The sequence below is a fragment of the Peromyscus leucopus genome, chromosome 10 (genome assembly GCF_004664715.2).
Source record: "Peromyscus leucopus breed LL Stock chromosome 10, UCI_PerLeu_2.1, whole genome shotgun sequence".
Taxonomy (NCBI): Eukaryota; Metazoa; Chordata; class Mammalia; order Rodentia; family Cricetidae; genus Peromyscus; species Peromyscus leucopus.
In genome coordinates, this window is record NC_051071.1 from 1,985,748 (window position 1) to 2,004,601 (window position 18,854).

An 18,854-nucleotide genomic window follows, 5' to 3' on the forward strand; every position below is an offset into this window, starting at 1 on the left:
CCTGACCTGGTCTTCTCTCACCTTTCTGTCCCCACACACCTGAGCTTAGGCAAGGCCCAGGAGTCCATTGCTGAAACTATGCTTTATGTTTTTATGGAATTCTGGGTTTGGGTTATAACTCGTGAGTATGGCTCAGAAGGTAAGGTTGAGGGGATGGTGGGGAAGGCAGAGCCAGCCCCACCCTGGTCCAGCAGCATGTGATGATTTCTCTGGAGGCTGGGCTTCTCCTTCACACCTCCCAAACATCCAGTGAGTCTGCCCCTACGAACACTTTACTGGACACTGGTACCCTAGGCATGCTGCTCTGAGCTATTTTTTCTTTTTTTACTGTAAGTGTGTCTTAGTGGTCTCTTTGCCAGTGTACCCCAAGTATGTCTGCTGGAAGTGTCTGTACCATGATGGCTGTGCCCATGAGTCACAGAGCATTTCCAGCCCAGTGATAGGTACAGAGATCAATCATGGTCTCCATGATATTGCATGTGTGTGGTGAGCTTCCTAGGAATCAGGCTGCTGAGTCAAAGGGTGTGCCTGTGATATAGATGGTATGAAGATCCATAGCCCTCCTCAGTTTGACTTGATTTAGAATCACCATAGAAATCTATACATGTCTATGGGTGTTTCAATGAGGGTAGTTCCAGATTGTGTAAACTGAGGTAGAAAGACCTACCCTAATGTTGGCAGTATCATCTCCTGAGCTGCGGTCCAAGACTGAATAAGAAGGATAAGTTGAGGTAAGCAGCAATATTCAACTCTCTGTGCTTCTTGACTATGGACACAGTGTGACCATTTGCTCCACACCCCTGCTACCAAGATTTCTCCACCATAATGACCTGTGCCCTGGAACTGGGCAAAACAGACTCTTTTTCTTGTGAGTGGCTTTTGCTGTGTATTTTGTCACAACCATAAGAAAAGCAACTTTGACAGATGGATTGGTGGAATGTTCCTCTCTCCATGGCTGCTCCCAGCAGTGGAGAACCCTCTTCCATAAGCACTCCCTGCCCCTGGGCCAGTAGGCATGCATGTGCCCTCTGCAGGTCCCACCACTTTTGCCGTAAAGGCCAGGCACCCCAGCCTGGCATCCGAGGCTCTAGAATGCCCAGCCCCATATCTGCACCCTAAAGTTCATCCAACCTGTGAACTTAGCTCTGAAAGTCAAGGATTAAAGAACAAAACAAAACAAGCAAACCCAAACCAAACCAAAACAACGCCCCCTCCCCCAACATGACCAGGCCCTTCAGATAGCCTCTCCCACGGAATCTTCTTCACACCTACTCCTTAACTGTAGCAACACACAGCATGTCCCTTGGACAGAAGGAGACACAAGTTCATAGATGTGGTCGGGGAAGACAAATACTGCCCCCGACCTGCTCTCCATGTCTCCCCAGGCACCTCACTGACAAATAAAGATCCTCTCCTTACTTACCACACCCCGGACTTTTACTCCAACAGGACCTGCCTGTATCTCCCCCAGTTTCATCCCTTCCCAAGGGCTCAAGCTTGGTGAGCACCAGGAAAGAGCACAGGTGGCTGGCTGCCCTTGGCCTGTCGATTCATTCTGTGGACAGACATTAGTATGAGGGTGTGCCAAGCCGTACACAGATGAGAGAAACAGCAGTGGGCAAAGCAATGTGGCCTGAAGAAGGTAGAATACAGTAAATGGTCAATCGACCAAATACACTTTTTTTTTAATTTTGGGTAAACAGAGACCCTCAAATGCCCAAGACCACCAGTGCTGCCGCCTGCCTGGAGCCCAGGCCTGCAGAGCAGCCCCACAGTGTAGTGGCCACACCTTAGGATAGGACAGTATAGCTTAAGTCAGTGCTGCCACCTACCAGTCACATCTTGTTTTTCACCTGGGAGGAGGGGCTGCCAAGAGGGAGCCACTAAGGACAACTTGGTTCTTGCCATGCCTGTGCCCAGCAAGCAGACAGTACAAGGGATGTCACTCTAAGTTACACCCCACGGTACACGGAACCATTCAATGTGGGCGGAGCAGCTGGATAAAGGTAAATTCCGGAAAGAAATCACATCTTTCCAACGTCAATTTCAGCATCCGCACGGTTGGCTTGGGAGGCAGAACGGTATCCATGTGGGTTCCAATCCAGGCTCAAGGTGCTGGACGCTTTTTAAAAAAAAACGCGTTTGGGTCAAAATCCCTGTGCCAGGACGCCGTGGGCGTGCCACGAAACAGCCAAGCCCTCCCCAAGCAGTGGCGTTACCCGTCCTCTGGCCGGCCTGGCAGCAGGCCATCTCGAACCCGCCTTGTCCCTTTCAGCACCAGGCGGCGGACAGCTCCGGCGCCCTAGAAGCTCCTGAGCTAGGTAACTTCTGCTTGGAGTTCCTGGAGCCAAGGACCCGGATAAGGGCGTGAGGCTAATCACGTGCCAGGGCTTGGGGAACCACTTGGGGTGCCTTGTCCCTTCCGGGAGGACACCTCATTCCCGGCCTCGGGAAGTCTGGCTCTCGCGATAGAGGCGGCACAGGACCAAGTCCTGCGGCTGATTTTGGCTGCTGTCTGGCTGCACGGGTTCCGGTGGGCATTGCCCGGCAGAGGGAAGTCGGCAGTCTCCTGCTGTGGTCCTGGGGCGTGGTCACTCCGGGTTCGAGCTCCCGAATTTTGCAAGAAGCTGAAGTGGGCGGGGCTGAGGGCCTGGAAGCCCCGCCCCATCCGGCGTGGGCCTGGATGCTAGCAGATCTCCCGGGCTGCCAACAGGGAGCTGTCTCGAGAAGTCTCTTTTCTAAATTATTTATACGTCTTTTTATATTTCCTGATCTCATAAGAATACGTGCTACATGATCGCTGGTGGTGGAATTAAAGCTCAGAGCAGAGTCCTTGTGCTTATCTTGTTAATGCTTTGGTGTACCTCCTCAATATTAAAGAAACGATAAAATTTAAATGACAGTTTATAAACACTTGGAACAGCAAGCTCTCCTTCCACTGCCCCCCTCCAAAGGCATCCTTGCTGTGTTTGCGTATTAATGTCCAGCTTGTGTTAGGTGACCGTAAAGTAACCTTGGGTTCTTAGGCTCTTTGTGTACGTTTCTGCGCAGCCTATATCAAGGTAACGTCCCTGTAGCTCAACAATCTGGGATCATCTCTGCGGATAGATCTCAGGCTGGTGCCTTCACATCTCTAGGGGCTCCGTCTCGATGCCGCTTAAGTGGGGATAATAACCATGCCTGTTAAATAAGAGGATTTGGGGATTTGTGTGCACACTCTTCAAGTGTGAGTGTGGGAAGAGCACAGCAAGTGCCTTCGTTGTGACCGAGGACTTCTGCGAGTGTCAGAACTAATGGGCTTGTGTTCTAGCTTGGAGAGGAAGTGTCCCCCAATGATTCTTTTGTTGTGACGGGGTAGGAAGTAGCACTGTTCAGAGGTGGGCCTTTAGGATGGGATTGGTTTATGAGGGCTCTGACTGTCAATGGACTTATTCCCTCATTGTGTTATAGTTTGATGGCCTTATTGGGAAGGGTGAAAATGAGAGCGTGGGGCTGAGGTGGGGGAAGTGGGTCCTTGGGCAGATTTCCTGGGAGAGCAGCTATATCTTCAGTCCCTTCCTGTGACCTTCTGTTTCCTGGCTGCTACGAGGTAAGCAGCTTTCCATCCTGCTCCTTCTGCCATGATGTCCCACCCCACCACAGTTCTTAAGGTTAGGGGAGCCAGTCAACCATGAGCCACAATGCACAGTTCAGTTGAGTTGAGGCAGGTATGGTGGTGCATGCCTCAGCTACACAGCAAGTTTGAGGCCTGCCTGGGCTACTTGAGACTCTACCTCAAGACACACAAGATCAAGCTGATTTTCAAGTAACTATGTGATCTGATGGAAGAAAACCAGACATTCTTTAAAGGAAGAAAGCACAAAGTGCACTCTGCAAATAAACCATAAGGCTGGCATCCATCAAAAACTCCTAGACAAGTATGGGAACAGGAGAATGTGAACAGAGGGTTGGGTAGTTCTTGCCCAGCATGCATAAAATCCTGGGTTTGCTGGGCGGTGGTGGTGCACACTTTTAATCTTAACACTCAGGAGGCAGAGGCAGGCAGATCTCTGTGAGTTTAAGGCCAACCTGGTCTACAAAGTGAGTTCCAGGAAAGGCTCCAAAGCTACACAAAGAAACCCTGTCTCAAAAACAACAACAACAAAACCAAAACCCTGGGTTCTTCCTCAGTACTGAATGAATTGGGCACACTGGAGTGAGCAGGCTTGTAATCTCAGCACTGGGGGGAGTATTGGAGGAGGGTCAGAAGTTCAAGGACACCCCAGGCTACCTGAGATCCTGTAACAATGAAAACGGAAACATAACTAGAGGGAAATAAGCTCAGGAAACTCCCAGATAGGAGAGAGAGGAGGAGCTGGCATCCAAGGCTGCGGAGAAGCTGCTGTTATATGTACGGAACTAGTGAGAAATTTGCAACCGGTGAAGAAATGAAGATGAAACCATGAACCAATGGGTCTTCTGGAACTGGACACACCATCTCAGAAATGTAAAATTTTCTGGGATAGCCTTGCATAAGATAAAAGGTAGTGGCCACGAACAGGGAGCAGCAGAGACCCCCTAGGCTGAAGCAGAGGGAAAGGGATGTGGGGAGAGTTAACCCTCAGTGACCTGAGGAGTGCTTTCTGGAGATTACATATGTCAGCTTTGGAAGAGGGGAGGCAGATAGGAACACTGGAATAAATAGTTCCAGAAGTTCTAAATTTGATGAAAACAAATATCAAACAACTCAACAAACCTCAAACATGTGCACACATGGAGACACATTTTCTAGCCTGCTGGAAATGAACAATAAACAAAATCAAAGCAGCCAGAGAAATATTGCTTAAGGCATTAGAGTCTTACAAATAAGCATGGTGTTGATATCAGAGACAGATCAATGGAGCAGGAGATGCACAAATAGACCCACACACATGTGGGACATTGATTTTTTTTTTTTAGACAAAGATGCAAAGAAAATTCAGTAGAGAACAGATAGTGTTGTTCAACAAATGATGTTGGGACAATTGGATAACTACATGAAAAATCAATTTTGAGTCAAATCTTAAACCATTTATAAAAAATTCTTCATAATGAATGACAGACCTAAAGGTAAAAGCTTAAATCTGCAAAACTTGCAGCAGGAAATGGAAAAAAATGGTGTGACTTTGCGTTAGGCAAAGATTTCTGAGATATAATAGCAAAAACGTAAGATATTGCTTAATATGAAAGGATAAGAGACTGGGATAAAGAAATTACATTATCATATGACTATATGATATAAATACATGAAAGTGAAAATCTTCAGTATCCAAAAAGAAAACCAAACAATTAAAAACAACTCAAGAGTTGAATAAACATGAAGATAAATAAGTAGCAAACAAATTCATGAAGACAGAACTGTTACTGATGATGCATTCAAGGGCATGGAATTCAATGACATGGCCCATACACCTGTGGGAAGGGCAAAGATGAAAAAGAACGGAGCTGGGGAGATGCCACAGTCAACAAAGTGCCGCCATGCAGGCACAAGACCTGGGGCCAGATTCCTAGCACTCACATAAAAAGCTGGACATGGTGACGTGTCCCGTGTATCTATGATTCCAATTATGGGAGGCAGAGTCAAGAGGATCACCAGGCTTTCTGACCAGCCAGTCTAGCTGAATCAGTGAGCTCCAGATTCAGTGAGAAACTCTGGAAAGCAGGAAAGAAAGATATCCAACACTGAACTTAGAGCCTACACACACACACACACACACACACACACACACACACACACACACACGAACATACACATACATGAACACACAGACACAAGCATATACACATAAACATACGCACACACATATACCACACATACACCCAATAATTAGAAACTCAATTTGGTTCTCAGCATCCACATAAAAAGCTAGCGGCAGTGCATCTTTAATCCAGCACTGACAGAGACAAATGGATCCCTGGGCTCAGTGAGCAGCTAGTCTAGTCTAATTGGTGAATTTCCAGGTCCCATTGAGCCCTGTCTCAAAAACCAAGGTAGATGGATCCTACATACCCACTAACATGGATACATGCCCATGCACACACATAAAGCAGAGAGAATAAGAGGGGAAATGGAAGGATTCACAATCAGGAGATGTAACCTGTAAGTACTCCTCTCTCTCTCTCTCTCTCTCTCTCTCTCTCTCTCTCTCTCTCTCTCTCTCTCTCTCTCTCTCATATGTGTGTGTGTGTGTGTGTGTGTGTGTGTGTGTGTGTGTGTGTAAATAAATTGTGATCAATTCAATGCACGGCTGATCAAACCCTAACACAGCTCTTTGCGAAAACTGCCAAGCAAATTCCAAAATTGATATGGAAGAGCAGAGGGTTAAGGGCAGCTTCCACGCTCTGAGACAATGAATAAGTTAGGGGAGGTGCCCGGACAGGTGCGCAGGACAGTGTGGCAAGAGGCAGAGTAGACACATGAAATGTGATAATCAGGACAAACAAAACGTAAGGGAAACTCCGTGTGGACACAAAACTTTACATAAGTGTTGCTGTTAATTTCCTCCCGGGAAAGACAGACTCACACTGGCCTAGGTGCTCGTAAGCCTCAGTTCTGGATCTGAGAGATGACTCAACAAGAAAGGGTGCTGTCTGCAAAAGCTTGAGGACCCAGGTTCAATCCCTGGAACCCATGCAAAGGTAGAAAGAGAGAGCTGACTCCACAATGTTGTCCCCTGACTTATACACATGTGCTATATGACACATGTGTCACACATACACACACACACACACACACACACACACACACACACACAAAATGATGTAACAAATAAACATGCAACAAAACTATAGTTCCAGGACAATATTATTTGAGATGAAAAAAGCAAAACTTGAGTGCATCCTGAGGGAATGTGGGAGTATATTCTGTTATTGCTTCAAGATTGAGAATTTATTAAAACACAGAATCACAGAACAGAGAAAAGTATTGCAAGCATTGACTACATTGAAGGCACTGTTTTCATTCATGCAGAGAAACCCACAGCAATATGGGAGAAGACATGTGTGGAGCAGATCTCAGCTCAGCACTGGCACCCAGAAGATGTAGGGTTACATGCTGTGGATATCACTCTATATAAATAAAACACTGGCCAGTGACCAAGCAGGAAGTATAGGCAGGACAAGGAGAGAGGAGAATTGAGGGAACAGGAAGAAGGAGGGGGAGACACTGCAGCCACTGCCAGGACAAGCAACATGTAAAGATGCCAGTAAGCCACAAGCGACGTGGCAAGGTATAGACTTATAGAAATGGGTTAATTTAAGATATAAGAACAGTTAGCAAGAAGCCTGCCACGGACATACAGTTTATAAGTAATATAAGCGTCTGAGTGATTATTTTATACGTGGACTGTGGGACTGCGGGGCTTGGTGGAACCTGGAGAGAAGCCCTCCAGCAACAGTTACGGCTGGGACATGGCAAACATTTCCTCTATAGCTGCTATATGATAAGCTGGCACGCATGTCTTGGAGGGTTGTTTTGTATTGTAAAGTTAGCGATATTCACACCTCTGTAGACTTGCCAGCCTTCCCACTTCTATGGCAGGCCCACTTCTACCATGCTTCTCCTTGGGGCAGCTTTTCTCTCCCTTTGCTGCATCACAGGGGAAGACGCTCTGGCCCCTTTGGGATGGAGGCTGGAGATGCTGTGATGCTTTGTTTGTGCCACAGGCTGGACACAAGATGGAGTTTCAAGTAAGTGTTGTAAGTAAGGACATAGCTCTGTTCCCTGCTCAAGAACCATCCTGCCCCAAAGATGTTGTGCTCTGGAGGAGCATGGACAGACACCCAAATGCTCAAGTTGCCTTGTTGCAATATGTTTTAAAACAATGTCTGTCCAAGACACAGGTACCCCAAAAATTAGGGATTTTTAAAGGTCTAAAAATTTGAATTAGATTTATAGTCACAACTCCCTGCACTCAGAGTGAGAAAGACAAACACTGAGGGGAGAAGCACAGGGGATGGACCTCGGATGCTGTTGTGTAAGTGAATGCTGGTCCCTAATGTTTATTCCATACTCCTGAATGCACTATGATCTACAACACACGTAGACTAACAGTCATGCCTCTGGCCCACCCTGCTCTCACAAAGGGCAATGAGAACTCACTGCCATGAGGGACAGTGACAGAGGGTGGCAGTTTCTTTGGAGCTGTCTTGGGTCTATACCAATCGAATTGTGTGGTATAGTCTCACTGTCTTTGGCTTTGTGGGTTTTACTTTCGAGACAGAACTGACTTTATTGGAAGCCTCTCACTGGCCTTTGGAGAAGGTGTTTGTTACATGTCTTTTCTGATATTCTTGCAATATGCCACACGGTAGGAAAAATTTCCACATAAGGATACTTTATGGGGTCAAATTTTTCACCCAACTGCTTTCTAGTTTCTTAATTTTCAAAACATTTATTTTTGGAGCCGGGCAGTGGTGGCGCACGCCTTTAATCCCAGCACTCGGGAGGCAGAGCCAGCCGGATCTCTGTGAGTTCGAGGCCAGCCTGGGCTACCAAGTGAGTTCCAGGAAAGTCGCAAAGTTACACAGAGAAACCCTGTCTCGAAAAACCAAAAAAAAAAAAAAAACAAACAAACAAAAAAAAAAAAAACCATTTATTTTTGGGCTTGTCAGCAGTGGTGTACACCTTTAATCCGAGCACTCAGGATTAAAGAGTCAGGTGGGTCTCTGTGAGTTTGAGGCCAGTCTGGTCTTCAGAGAGAGATCCAGGACAGGCACCAAAACTACGTAGAGAAAGCCTGTCTCGAAAAACAAAAAAAAACAAAAAAAAAAAAAAGACACATTTGTTTTTATTTTATGTGTATGAGTGTTTTACCTGCAAGTATCCCTGTGTACCAGGTGTGTGCCTGGTGGACATGGAGGTCAGAAGAGGATGTCAGGTTCCATTCCTTGGAAATGGAGTTATGGATGGTTGTGAGTTGCCATGTGAGCACTGGTAACCGGATCCAGGTCCTCTGCAAGAGCAGCAAGCGCTCTTAACCACTGAGTCATCTCTCTAGCCATTCGCCGCCCCCTCTAATAATAAGAGGGGCTATTGCCCTCCAGGGTCAGAAGAGGGCATCAGATCCCCTGGAACTAGAGTTACAGATGGTTGTGAACCTCCATGTAGGTGCTGGGGATTGAACCTGGGCCCGATGGCATAGCATTAAGGAATGAAGACAGCCTTCTTGTTGTGACTGCCCCTAACAAAGGGCTTTGTTTTGTATTTATTGAACATCACAGGAAATAAGATATGGAAAAGAAGTGAAAATGAGGAATTCTTTACAGAACTCTTTAACAGAGTTTTAGAAGGAACGAAGTTACCTTATGACCTTAGCTGAACTGAGAACTCTAGCTGCGAACAGATGTTATCAACTGGATCTACATGTTGATTTAAACATGTATGGGGTATTTGCTGTTTAAGGTTGCTTTCAACCTATGGGCTGCTTTCAGCAAATGATTGCCATAGCACACACATACACATCTACGTTATTCTGGACATGGAAGAGTACATAAGTTAAGATTAAAGCTATTCATTAGCTTAGTTTATAAAAGCTGGTTACATGGGAAGCCCAAGGTATAGTCAGGTTGGTTACATTGTTTCCTTAGAAGATGGTTAATCTTAAACCTAAGGAAGGTTTCAGGACAATAGGACGGCATGTTAAGTGTAACTGGACTATACTTTGGGCAACCAGCTCAGAACAACATGGAGACTTATTATTAATTATGAAAGCTTGGCTTTAGCTTAGGCTTGTCCCACTAGCTCTTACAACTTAAATTAATCCATATTTTTTATTAATCTACATTCTACCACATGGCTTTTTCCCATTTTAAGTGTCTCACTTATTCTGTGTCTTGATGGCATCTCCTGTGCACCTCAATTATCTCCTCTTTCTCTCTCTTCCCAGAGGTCCCCTCATCTCTTCTGCCTAGCTATTGGCCATTACATCAATCACTAGGTGTCTTAGGCAGAAACACATCTTTACAGTATAAACAAATATTCCACAACAGTTAAGTGCGTAGTCTTTTGCTTGGTTTTTTTTTTTTTTTTTTTTTTTTTTGGTTTTTTTTTTTGGTTTTTTTTTTTTTGGTTTTTCGAGACAGGGTTTCTCTGTGTAGCTTTGTGCCTTTCCTGGGACTCACTTGGTAGTCCAGGCTGGCCTCGAATTCACAGAGATCTGCCTGGCTCTGCCTCCCGAGTGCTGGGATTAAAGGCATGCGCCACCACCGCCCGGCCTGCTTGTTTGTTTTTCAAGACAGGGTTTCTCTGTATAGCTCTGGTTGTCCTGGAACTCTATAGACTAGGCTGGCCTTGAACTCAGAGATCCTCCAGCCTCTGCTTCTTGAGTGCTGGGGTTAAAGGTGTGGGCCACCATTCCCAGCATTAAGTGCATAGTCTGAAACCATCTCATGGCATATTATTAACTTGGATTCAAGGTTTGGCAAAAGTTCAGTCTCTTTTAAGGCAAAGGATGTATTTGAAAGGGGCATCACTACAGACTACATAGTGAGTTTAAGACCAGCCTGGAATATACAAAACATTATTTGAAAATAACTTACAAATTATGATTCCCTGCTAAAGCCACAGCACACAGTAACATGGGTTGATCATGGGACTAAGAATGCAGGAGTAATATGTTACAGGATCTTAGGAACATCTATTAAAAGTAAGCCTAGACCCAGAAACTGGCAACTCTGCCCCTAGGAAGATATCTCACAGGAACAGAACTCCTAGCATCTAAGGACATGTGTGGAAGAGTGTCTCATGCCATTGTCCCTGGATGGCAGTAATGAAGAGGCTGGCCACCAAGAGGAAAGTGTATAGCAGTGTGGCATTCAGCCCTTCAGAAGGAGAATTAGAGACCCAAAGCCCTGGAGGGATTTTCCTGAGGTGCCTATGGAGTTCAGAGTGAGAACCAGGAAAATGTGGCTTACGTCTCAGCATTAGGGCACTTGCCTAGCACATCTGATAGCCTAGGCTCAGCCCCCAAGTACTGAAAATAAAACCAAAACTAGCCAGGCTGTGGAGATGGGCCACTGATAAGGTGTGATGGGTGTGGGGGTGGGGAGTTTGTACTTTATAAAGTTCTGTGCATGTGTTTGCACACAAAGAGAAACATTGAGGCAAGGTTAGCAAGTGTCTATAAACTTATCCAGTGAGGTAAGACTGAAGGTAGCTTTCATTTTTCTCTCCACAACTGCCTGCGGAGAGCAAACTACACCCATTCAAGAGTGTGAACTAAGGTAGCAGTGCCCCGTCAAGCTAGGCTCACAAGCCCCCGAGGCTGACACTCCTATTTTTTTTTTTTTTTTTTTTTTTTTTTTTGTTTTTTGACACAGGGTTTCTCTGTGTAGCTTTGCGCCTTTCCTGGAACTCACTCTGTAGCCCAGGCTGGCCTCGAACTCACAGAGATCCACCTGGCTCTGCCTCCTGAGTGTTGGGATTAAAGGCGTGCGCCACCACCGCCCGGCTGACACTCCTCATTTTAAGAGGAAACCCTGCAGCCCCTGACCACACCTCCCTGATTCTGTGCAGAACGAGAGCCTCGGTGAACTGCCTTCAAGGTTATCAAAGGATGATCGATTTTTTAAAAAGCCCTTTCTATTTTGAGGGAATTGCAGAGCTGTCTGCAGTTACCAGCCACTCTCTGGTTCGTGATCCCCTGAAATCCTTCTCCCTCTCAGAAGTAGGCCTTCCACCACAGGGTGGCTCTCTGGGCTTCTCAGAAGTTGCTTCTATGCTGGGAACACTGCGAATGCCATTGTGTGGAGCTGAGCCTTGGACTGAGGGCTGGGTGCCATATGACACAGTACCGGGGTGCAGTTTTGGATACTAGGTGTGTCCTCAGGTGCTAGCTACCTGGGCCCAGCTTCTCATCCTTTATTAGGACAGCATGATGGCACCCTTCTCACCAGGGTTATGCAGCAGTCACACAGTGGCCCTGGGGTAGATTCACCTTCAAGGTTGAGAGGTCAAGCATTGCCTCTTCCAGGGTCTGGGATGGCCTCATGTGCGGGTTCCCGTGGCCGGTGTTGTCTGGGTTTCATTTCTTGTTGGTGCGATAAAATGCCCTGGCCAGGATTCATAAATAGGCTGCCAGAGCCACAAGGCAACCAGAGAGTCAGTGAATGTTCACTGCCAGCACCAGCAGACATCAGATGCAGTGAGCACACTACCAGGTTGCAGAGCCTTGGCCTGCCGTGGTGATACTTCATTCAGTGGACCTGGGGGAGCTTGGGGACCTGGGCTTTTTCTTCTTTCTTCCTAGGTGGCAGGGATGGGCCCCAGGACTGGAAATGCTGGCCTGCTTCCCTTCTCTTTGCAATTATTAGGTAGATGCTTCTCCTCATGAGAGATTATAGTCAGGTATGCTGTCACAGACTCATTATCCCATCACTCCAGGGGCTGAGGCAGAGGACTGACTCACTTCTACTATAGCTGCAAGACGAATCTTATTTAGAATAACTGGGGACAGAGAGATGGCTCAATATGTAAAAGCAGCTGTCACTGAGTCTGATGACCTGAGTTCAACCCCTGGGACTCACATTGTGGAAGGAGAGAACCAACTCCCCTGGTGGTGTGCACGCGCGCGCGCGCGCACACACACACACACACACACACACACACACTCACACACAATATCTTATTTAGAATAACAAAATACAACAAAGACAGAGTGAGACCCTGTATAAAATATATTTTTTAATAAATAAGTTCACATTAAGCATTCATTTCTGAAGGAAAGATACAGTTTTTACTAATTTTTGGACAATTTTGAAACTGTGCACATCATTCATGAGTCTGAGTCAGGAGAATCTATCAGTATCAAAGTTTCCTCCACTCTCATTGCAGAACTCTGAATGATCTATTTCTATGTCTTCTGCATAGAAAAGAGTGGTATCAAATCATTATCCCATGAACTCACTCAAAACAGATAAGGAAAAAAAGTACCAACGGACTATAATGGTGGTTGACTGTCAGGTAGTAAATAATACAATTATTATACTATTTTTCTGAGCCTTATAATGTTTGTGATGTCTAATTACATAAAACAAAATTTGTTACATTTTATTATTCTAAATAAAAATGATTTGACATTTATCTGTGTGTGTCTCTCTGTGTATGTATAGTGTATGTGTGTCTGTGTTTACATGCATAGTGTGTAGTGTGTGTATGAGTGTAGTCTGTGGGGGGGGGAGGGAGGGGACCACTGTGGGAGTTGGGTCTCTCCTTCCACCATGTGGGTCTCAGGTCATCAGACCTACTGATAGGTACTTTATCCACAGAACCATCTCTATGGGCCCAATTATTCTAAATAGAGATTTGTCTTTTGCATGGGATTTTGTAATTCTCATTCTTCTTAAGGGGAAGGCTCTTGATTTTAGAAGCTTTGGGCAGGCATGAAACTCGTGCACCACATAGACATCTGTTCAGGATCCGTTCTTCTCTTACCCATTAACAGAACTCCATGGTATCATTTTTCTTCATGCATCTGAGAAATGCTTCTTTAATTGAAAAAGAAATGCAGCTTCCTCTGGAGCCAGAGGGGCTGTGCAGCTCTGTTCTGGCCAAACATACCAAATGGGAGCCTCTGGAGAAGCTGCTGGAAGCAGCTGTGGAGTGTCTGCACCTATTGTCTCTCCCTCTCTTGACTGGAATGATGCTAGGTTGCTGGAAGACAGGCAGCCACCTTATCACTATGAGGAAGGAAATCTCACGCTGGGGAGGGAATGACAGGAGAAAGTTGGGGTTGGCTTGCATTGAGTTTCTTGTTAAGTGAGAAAAAAAGCAATTTAGCCCACCGTGTAACAGTGCTTTGGATAACTTGTGGCCAAATGTAATCTGTAACTGATACACATGTACCAAAGCAGGGCGAACTCTGTGGCTCTGGTAACAGAAACTTACTGTCTCAGCTCTAAGCTAGATCACATCTGCTCAAGTCCTCTTCAGGGCCAAACTCCCCTGAGGCTCTCAGAAGACTCCCCTCTGCTCCTTTCTCAAGCTGGGCTGTTGGTTTTTGGTGTTCTGGTGATGTCTTCAGGCTCACAAACTATGTCCTTCCTGTGTGTCTCTCTGCACCCGTTTTCATAGGAATGGGAGTCAGACTGGATGTAGGGCCAGTGTACTACAGGGCAGCCTCATCTTCATTAATGACACTTTCCAAGGTCTTGTTTCTAAACAAATGTCATTTTGCGAGGTACAGAGAGAGATGGGCTTCATCCCTGAAACAGGGGGGCCTCATCCCTGTTGCTTTTTCCCTGCTACACGTCTTCAAGCCACCAGCAAGTCCTACAGTCCCACCACCTTTCTGTTGTTCCAAGTTTTGCCACCCAACCTTCATTTCAGTCCATGCTCTCTTTACAGCTGCTGTGTTGTTGATGACATCCTTGGAGTCTCTCACAAACATTCTGTGTCTTCCCTCCCCTATTCAGGGGATGGTCTGCACTCTCTGAAGGCAGGCGTGACCATGTGACTTACTTCGACCAATGAAATGCAAGGGGGAGTGTCGCACTTTTGAGGTGGGAGGGTTGGTTTTACAAACGCCTGAATCAGGCCACCTTTCCTTCACAGTGCTCTGCAAATTGTGGGTGCGCCTTCTGACCCAATCTCATAAGCATGGGCCTGTGACAGATGTCCGTCAACAGAGCCCCACTGACCTAAGCACGATGAATCGGGTAAGCCAAAAACGAGCCAGTGAGATTGCTGCGTGTTTGTTACTGCAGCTCAACAGAGTTCATCTTGACTGGTACATTAAAACAGCGTGAATCTGACAGCGGTTTTTCCTAAGGTGCAACACTCTCTGACCATCCCTTCTTTCTCACCTTTCCAGTCTGCCTTGAAACAGACATTCATTTTCAGTCTCAAATACGCTCCAATGTCTTTAGACTGTTGCCTGGGCATGGACGCTCATCCGCATCTTTTATGGTTTGTCCACTATGGTATCCTTAGATCTTAGTGACAACACAGTAGGTTCTCAACACATATCTGTAGAGTGACACTGAACAAATGAATCTCTGCCTAGCTAAAGCCTACCCTCCTAACCCGGTTGCCACATTGCATTTTCATGAAGTAGGTTTGGTGCTGTTTTGCTCAATGACAGAGATGTCAGAACCGTTAGAATCCTGTGTCTTCTGCTTACCACTTGTGACCTTGAACATCTCGCTTTAACCTCTGATCTTCAGCTTTCCCATTAGCCCAAAGGGGTGGGGGGTTGGCAGACACTCCGCCCTCGTTGCATCTTTCCCAGGATGGTTACCATCCCGCGGCAGGCGGCCTCTGAGGGCAGGGCGCGAGCTTCCCGGCCTGAGACAGGTTCCCCCACGTTGCTCCTGCCTGAGATGGCCTGGGTCGGGTCTAACAACCCTTAGGCCTTCCCAGCTCAGTGCGCACGCTCGCCTGTGCCCAGAGCTGACCACCGCTCAGGGCTTTTGCCTGGGGGCCGGGAGGACGCCACGCCCTCCATACTGACTGGCGGGAGGACGCACCAATCGGAGGGACGACACGGGAGGGGGCGGGGCCGCACTGAGAGCCGGCGCCCGGCGCCCACCGAACTGCAGCCGCTAGTGTGCGGTGCCGGTCCCCGCAGTCCCCGCATCGCGCAAGGGTCCCCCGCGGGCCGAGCCTCCTTGGCTACGGTCTAGGCTTTCTTTATTTTTATTTTTTGCATGCATTCATTTTCTGTCCTGTCTCGTCCCTTCTAAGGCGTCGGCGACGGCGACAGCGGCGTAGGCACGCGCGGGGAGGGGGCGGCCGGAGAATGCGGCGCTCGGCTGCTGCCCGGCTCGGGTCCGAGCGTCAAGCAGGTGGGTACAGGTGTGCCGCGGAGGGAGGGGGCCCGGGACACCGCACCTAGTGGGCGGACCCTGCGGCGGGGACACCTTTACTGGTGCTGCCTGTCCGATCCCCACCCCCAGCCTCCGCACCCCTCACGACAGCCCTGCACCGTTCATCCCACCTCCCGGCCCTGCCCATCTCCCCTCCCCCACTCTCTCCAGACCCCCAACCTTTCCTGTGGTGGCGGCGGCTCTCCCCGACACTAGCTCCTGGCTCTCCTGTGTCGCTCACGCCACCCCGCTTTCCACTCGTCTCCCCCTTATGTCCCGGAGCTGAGGAGTGAGAGGAGACCCACCCCTGCCTCAGCAAGGGGGGCGTGGTTGGCCGGCGGCTTTCTGTCCTGCAGGTCCCCGCCTAGGTGGAGCCCAGGGTCTGTAGGGGTGACCCGGAGGGGGAGGCCGCCCGGGCGGTATCCCACCCCACGCACTGCACACGCTGCGGCTGCCGGGCTACGCACACCCTCGCGCCGCTCCGCCCACGTGTGCGCCGGCGAGAAGGCTGGGGCGCCGTGAAGAAAGGCTGGTACCCACCCTGTGCCCGGCGGCGCTCCCTGGGCTCACCGGCTTTCGGGACTGGCCCCAGGATCGGCTGGGCGGTGCAGTGCACCTCGCCGGGTACCATGCCGTGCTCCTGGCTAATGGCCTCGTGTTAGGGATCTGCGCTGTGCGACGCATTCCTAGGCCTTCTGAACATCATTCCATCCTCCTAGCTGCGGGATCCCGAGGATAGGCCCATTTAGGCCACTGGGCAGGCTAAAGCCTTTTCGCTTCCCTTCCCGCACACTCTTCCCATCCCCCCCCCCCTTCTCTGCCAGTCTCTGCTCTACGCTTTAGGCTCAAAGATACATCCACTGGCCGTGCCCAGCCACCTGCCTTTAGCGTACTCAGGCACACTGACCTTGGCCTTTGCTGTGTTGTTCCCATTTTGGGCACGCCCTTCCTTCATTTGGCCAGATCCTTGTAGATCAAAGTAAAGTAGAAGCTCCTTGCCGGTCTAAGCTTCCGGGTGTGGCAGGGCCTGTCACCCTGGGCTTTCACGGTGGATAGCTGCGCCTCCCGAACCAGCCCAGGTGAAGAGGGCAAGGCCAGCCACACCTGATGTCACCTCCTGTAACTTGGGAGGCTCTGATGTGTGGGCAAAGGTGGGGGAGGAGCTGGCTGTTTCTCCGGGACAGAGGGTTGGTTGATGGCAGTTCCATCCGCTGGGCGGGACAACTGGAAGGGACTGCTTTGAAATGAGGTGGGGGCGGAGGGGGCTCGTTTTGTGAGTCCGTTTGTGAGGCTGAGGATTCTGCAACATGCTCATGGGACCTTGCTCCAGGTTGCATTGCTGGGAGCTGCACAGGAGTTGGAGGTAATTCTCACCTTGCCCTTTTTGCAACAAGAAGTCCTGAAAAGGTCCGTGGTCTCAGGAGAGGATGAGACTGCTATTCCCTGTACCACAAACCATCTGCAGAGTCCCACTGTCCCCACCAATCAGAGTCCCTGGCCCACCTGATCCTTTTCCTGCTGTCCGGTCTCAGCCACGTTTGTGCTCCATGGTCATGTCTGCACACAAGTTTTCTAAAAAATGTTTTTTTCTCTCTCTCTAAAATAATGTTCCTCTTTTGTCTGCTTGGGAACTCCATACGATAAGGCCTTGCACTCGAGTTACGTTCTTGTGGTTTTCTCTTTATTTACCAGACTGTGTGACTCCTTATCTGTACCTCCCAGAGCTTCCCACACGTGTGCAGCAACAGGATTTGTGGGGGTTTCCCCTGAGTCAGATCCAGCCCACTAGGGGTTTGGGGAACTGAGTGTCTTAGACCCTCCATGCCACTTAGCTGGAACGAACGGGCAGGTGTTTCCCACCTGGGGGTTCTGACTAAAGGTCCTCCCTTGGGGAGATAGTCCTGTGGTCCCCATTCTCTCTCGGGTGGGTCTCTTCCTCCAAGGTGATGGAATGTACCTACTAGACTCACCTACGTCTTGATTCTTATTGCTGTGAGCTCCTGGGCCAGAGGACGAAATTCTCTCACTCTTTGTTTCCTGTATAAAGGGGGACAGTGTTTCTCTTTCGTTGAGTTGTTTGGGGGAATCAGAGGTGTGGTCTTCTTATTAAATGGTCATGATGACAATTGTGTGATGACCTGTGTCCTTTAGCTCTGTCACAGAACAGATGCCCAATGCTGGAAGTTCTTTTGCCCTTTCCCAGCTAAGCGGGTGATCCTAAGAAACAGTCATGGGTGAGGTGAGCTCAGGCCCCCGTGGCTCTGTGTCTCTAGGCAAGGCACGCAGTCTCTGTGCTCTGGGGGAGCGGAGGTTATATAAGGAGAGTAGCTTGCGCTGCTCTACCTCCCACTTCTGCTGTGGGGGATCTTATTTTAGCCCCACCGTGCCATGCAGGTAGAGATCGTGTGAAGAGGAGGAGTAGAAGATCAGTGAGTGAGTCCTCCTCTACCTCAGATGCTGCCCCGCTGGGCAGTGTATCACCACCTTCCTGTGGCGCTGCTTTCTGTGGAAACATGCCCCCATACCCCCCCCCCCCCCAGCCACTGGGGCTGCTGTTGTCTGAGGGTAGAAGAGGGTCCCGGGCTGGCCAGCAATCCCCTGACCCCAAAGCCTTGGGGGAAATGCTTGCTTTGCTTATGTGGTTCCACAGGCCCCTGAAGACACAGGGGCCATAGGCAGCAGGAGCACCAGGGTGGGGGTGGGGCTGGGAGTGAGGGTGGGGGTGGGCGGTGAGCTCTGAAAGCCTGAGCAGAGAGTGGAGAGGAAGGAAGGAAGTAGAAACCAGACAGTGATGACTTGGGAGAGGTAATGGCATGCTGGGTCAAAACCCTGGCTGGGGGTCTGGAGCGACGGCTCAGCAGTTAAGAGCTCTTGCTGCTCTTGAAGAGGACCTGGGTTGGGTTCCTAGCACCCATATGCCAACTCACAACCATCTGCAACTCCAGTTCCAGGAGGTTCTATGCCTCTTCCTGGCCTCTGCAGGCACTGGGCCCGTAAATGGTGCATAGCCATACACACAGGGAAGATATTTA

At 48.8% G+C, this 18,854-nt stretch overlaps 1 protein-coding gene and 1 long non-coding RNA gene across 7 annotated transcripts in view; one reads left to right on the plus strand and one right to left on the minus strand.

Moving 5' to 3' along the window:
* LOC119088613 overlaps positions 1–17,051 on the minus strand; it is a 36,212-nt gene extending 19,161 nt beyond the window's left edge. The window contains exon 1 of the long non-coding RNA XR_005092269.1: positions 16,730–17,051. This is a non-coding gene — a long non-coding RNA (uncharacterized LOC119088613). The remainder of the gene's footprint in view (positions 1–16,729) is intronic.
* Positions 15,519–18,854, plus strand: part of Jakmip1 (janus kinase and microtubule interacting protein 1) — a 122,529-nt gene continuing 119,193 nt past the window's right edge. For 4 of the 6 annotated variants that reach the window (XM_028882352.2, XM_028882350.2, XM_028882351.2 and 1 more), the window contains exon 1: positions 15,519–15,801. The gene's annotated coding sequence lies outside the window, so the exon portion shown is untranslated. The remainder of the gene's footprint in view (positions 15,802–18,854) is intronic. The other 2 variants (XM_028882353.2, XM_037208888.1) reach the window with 1 other exon arrangement.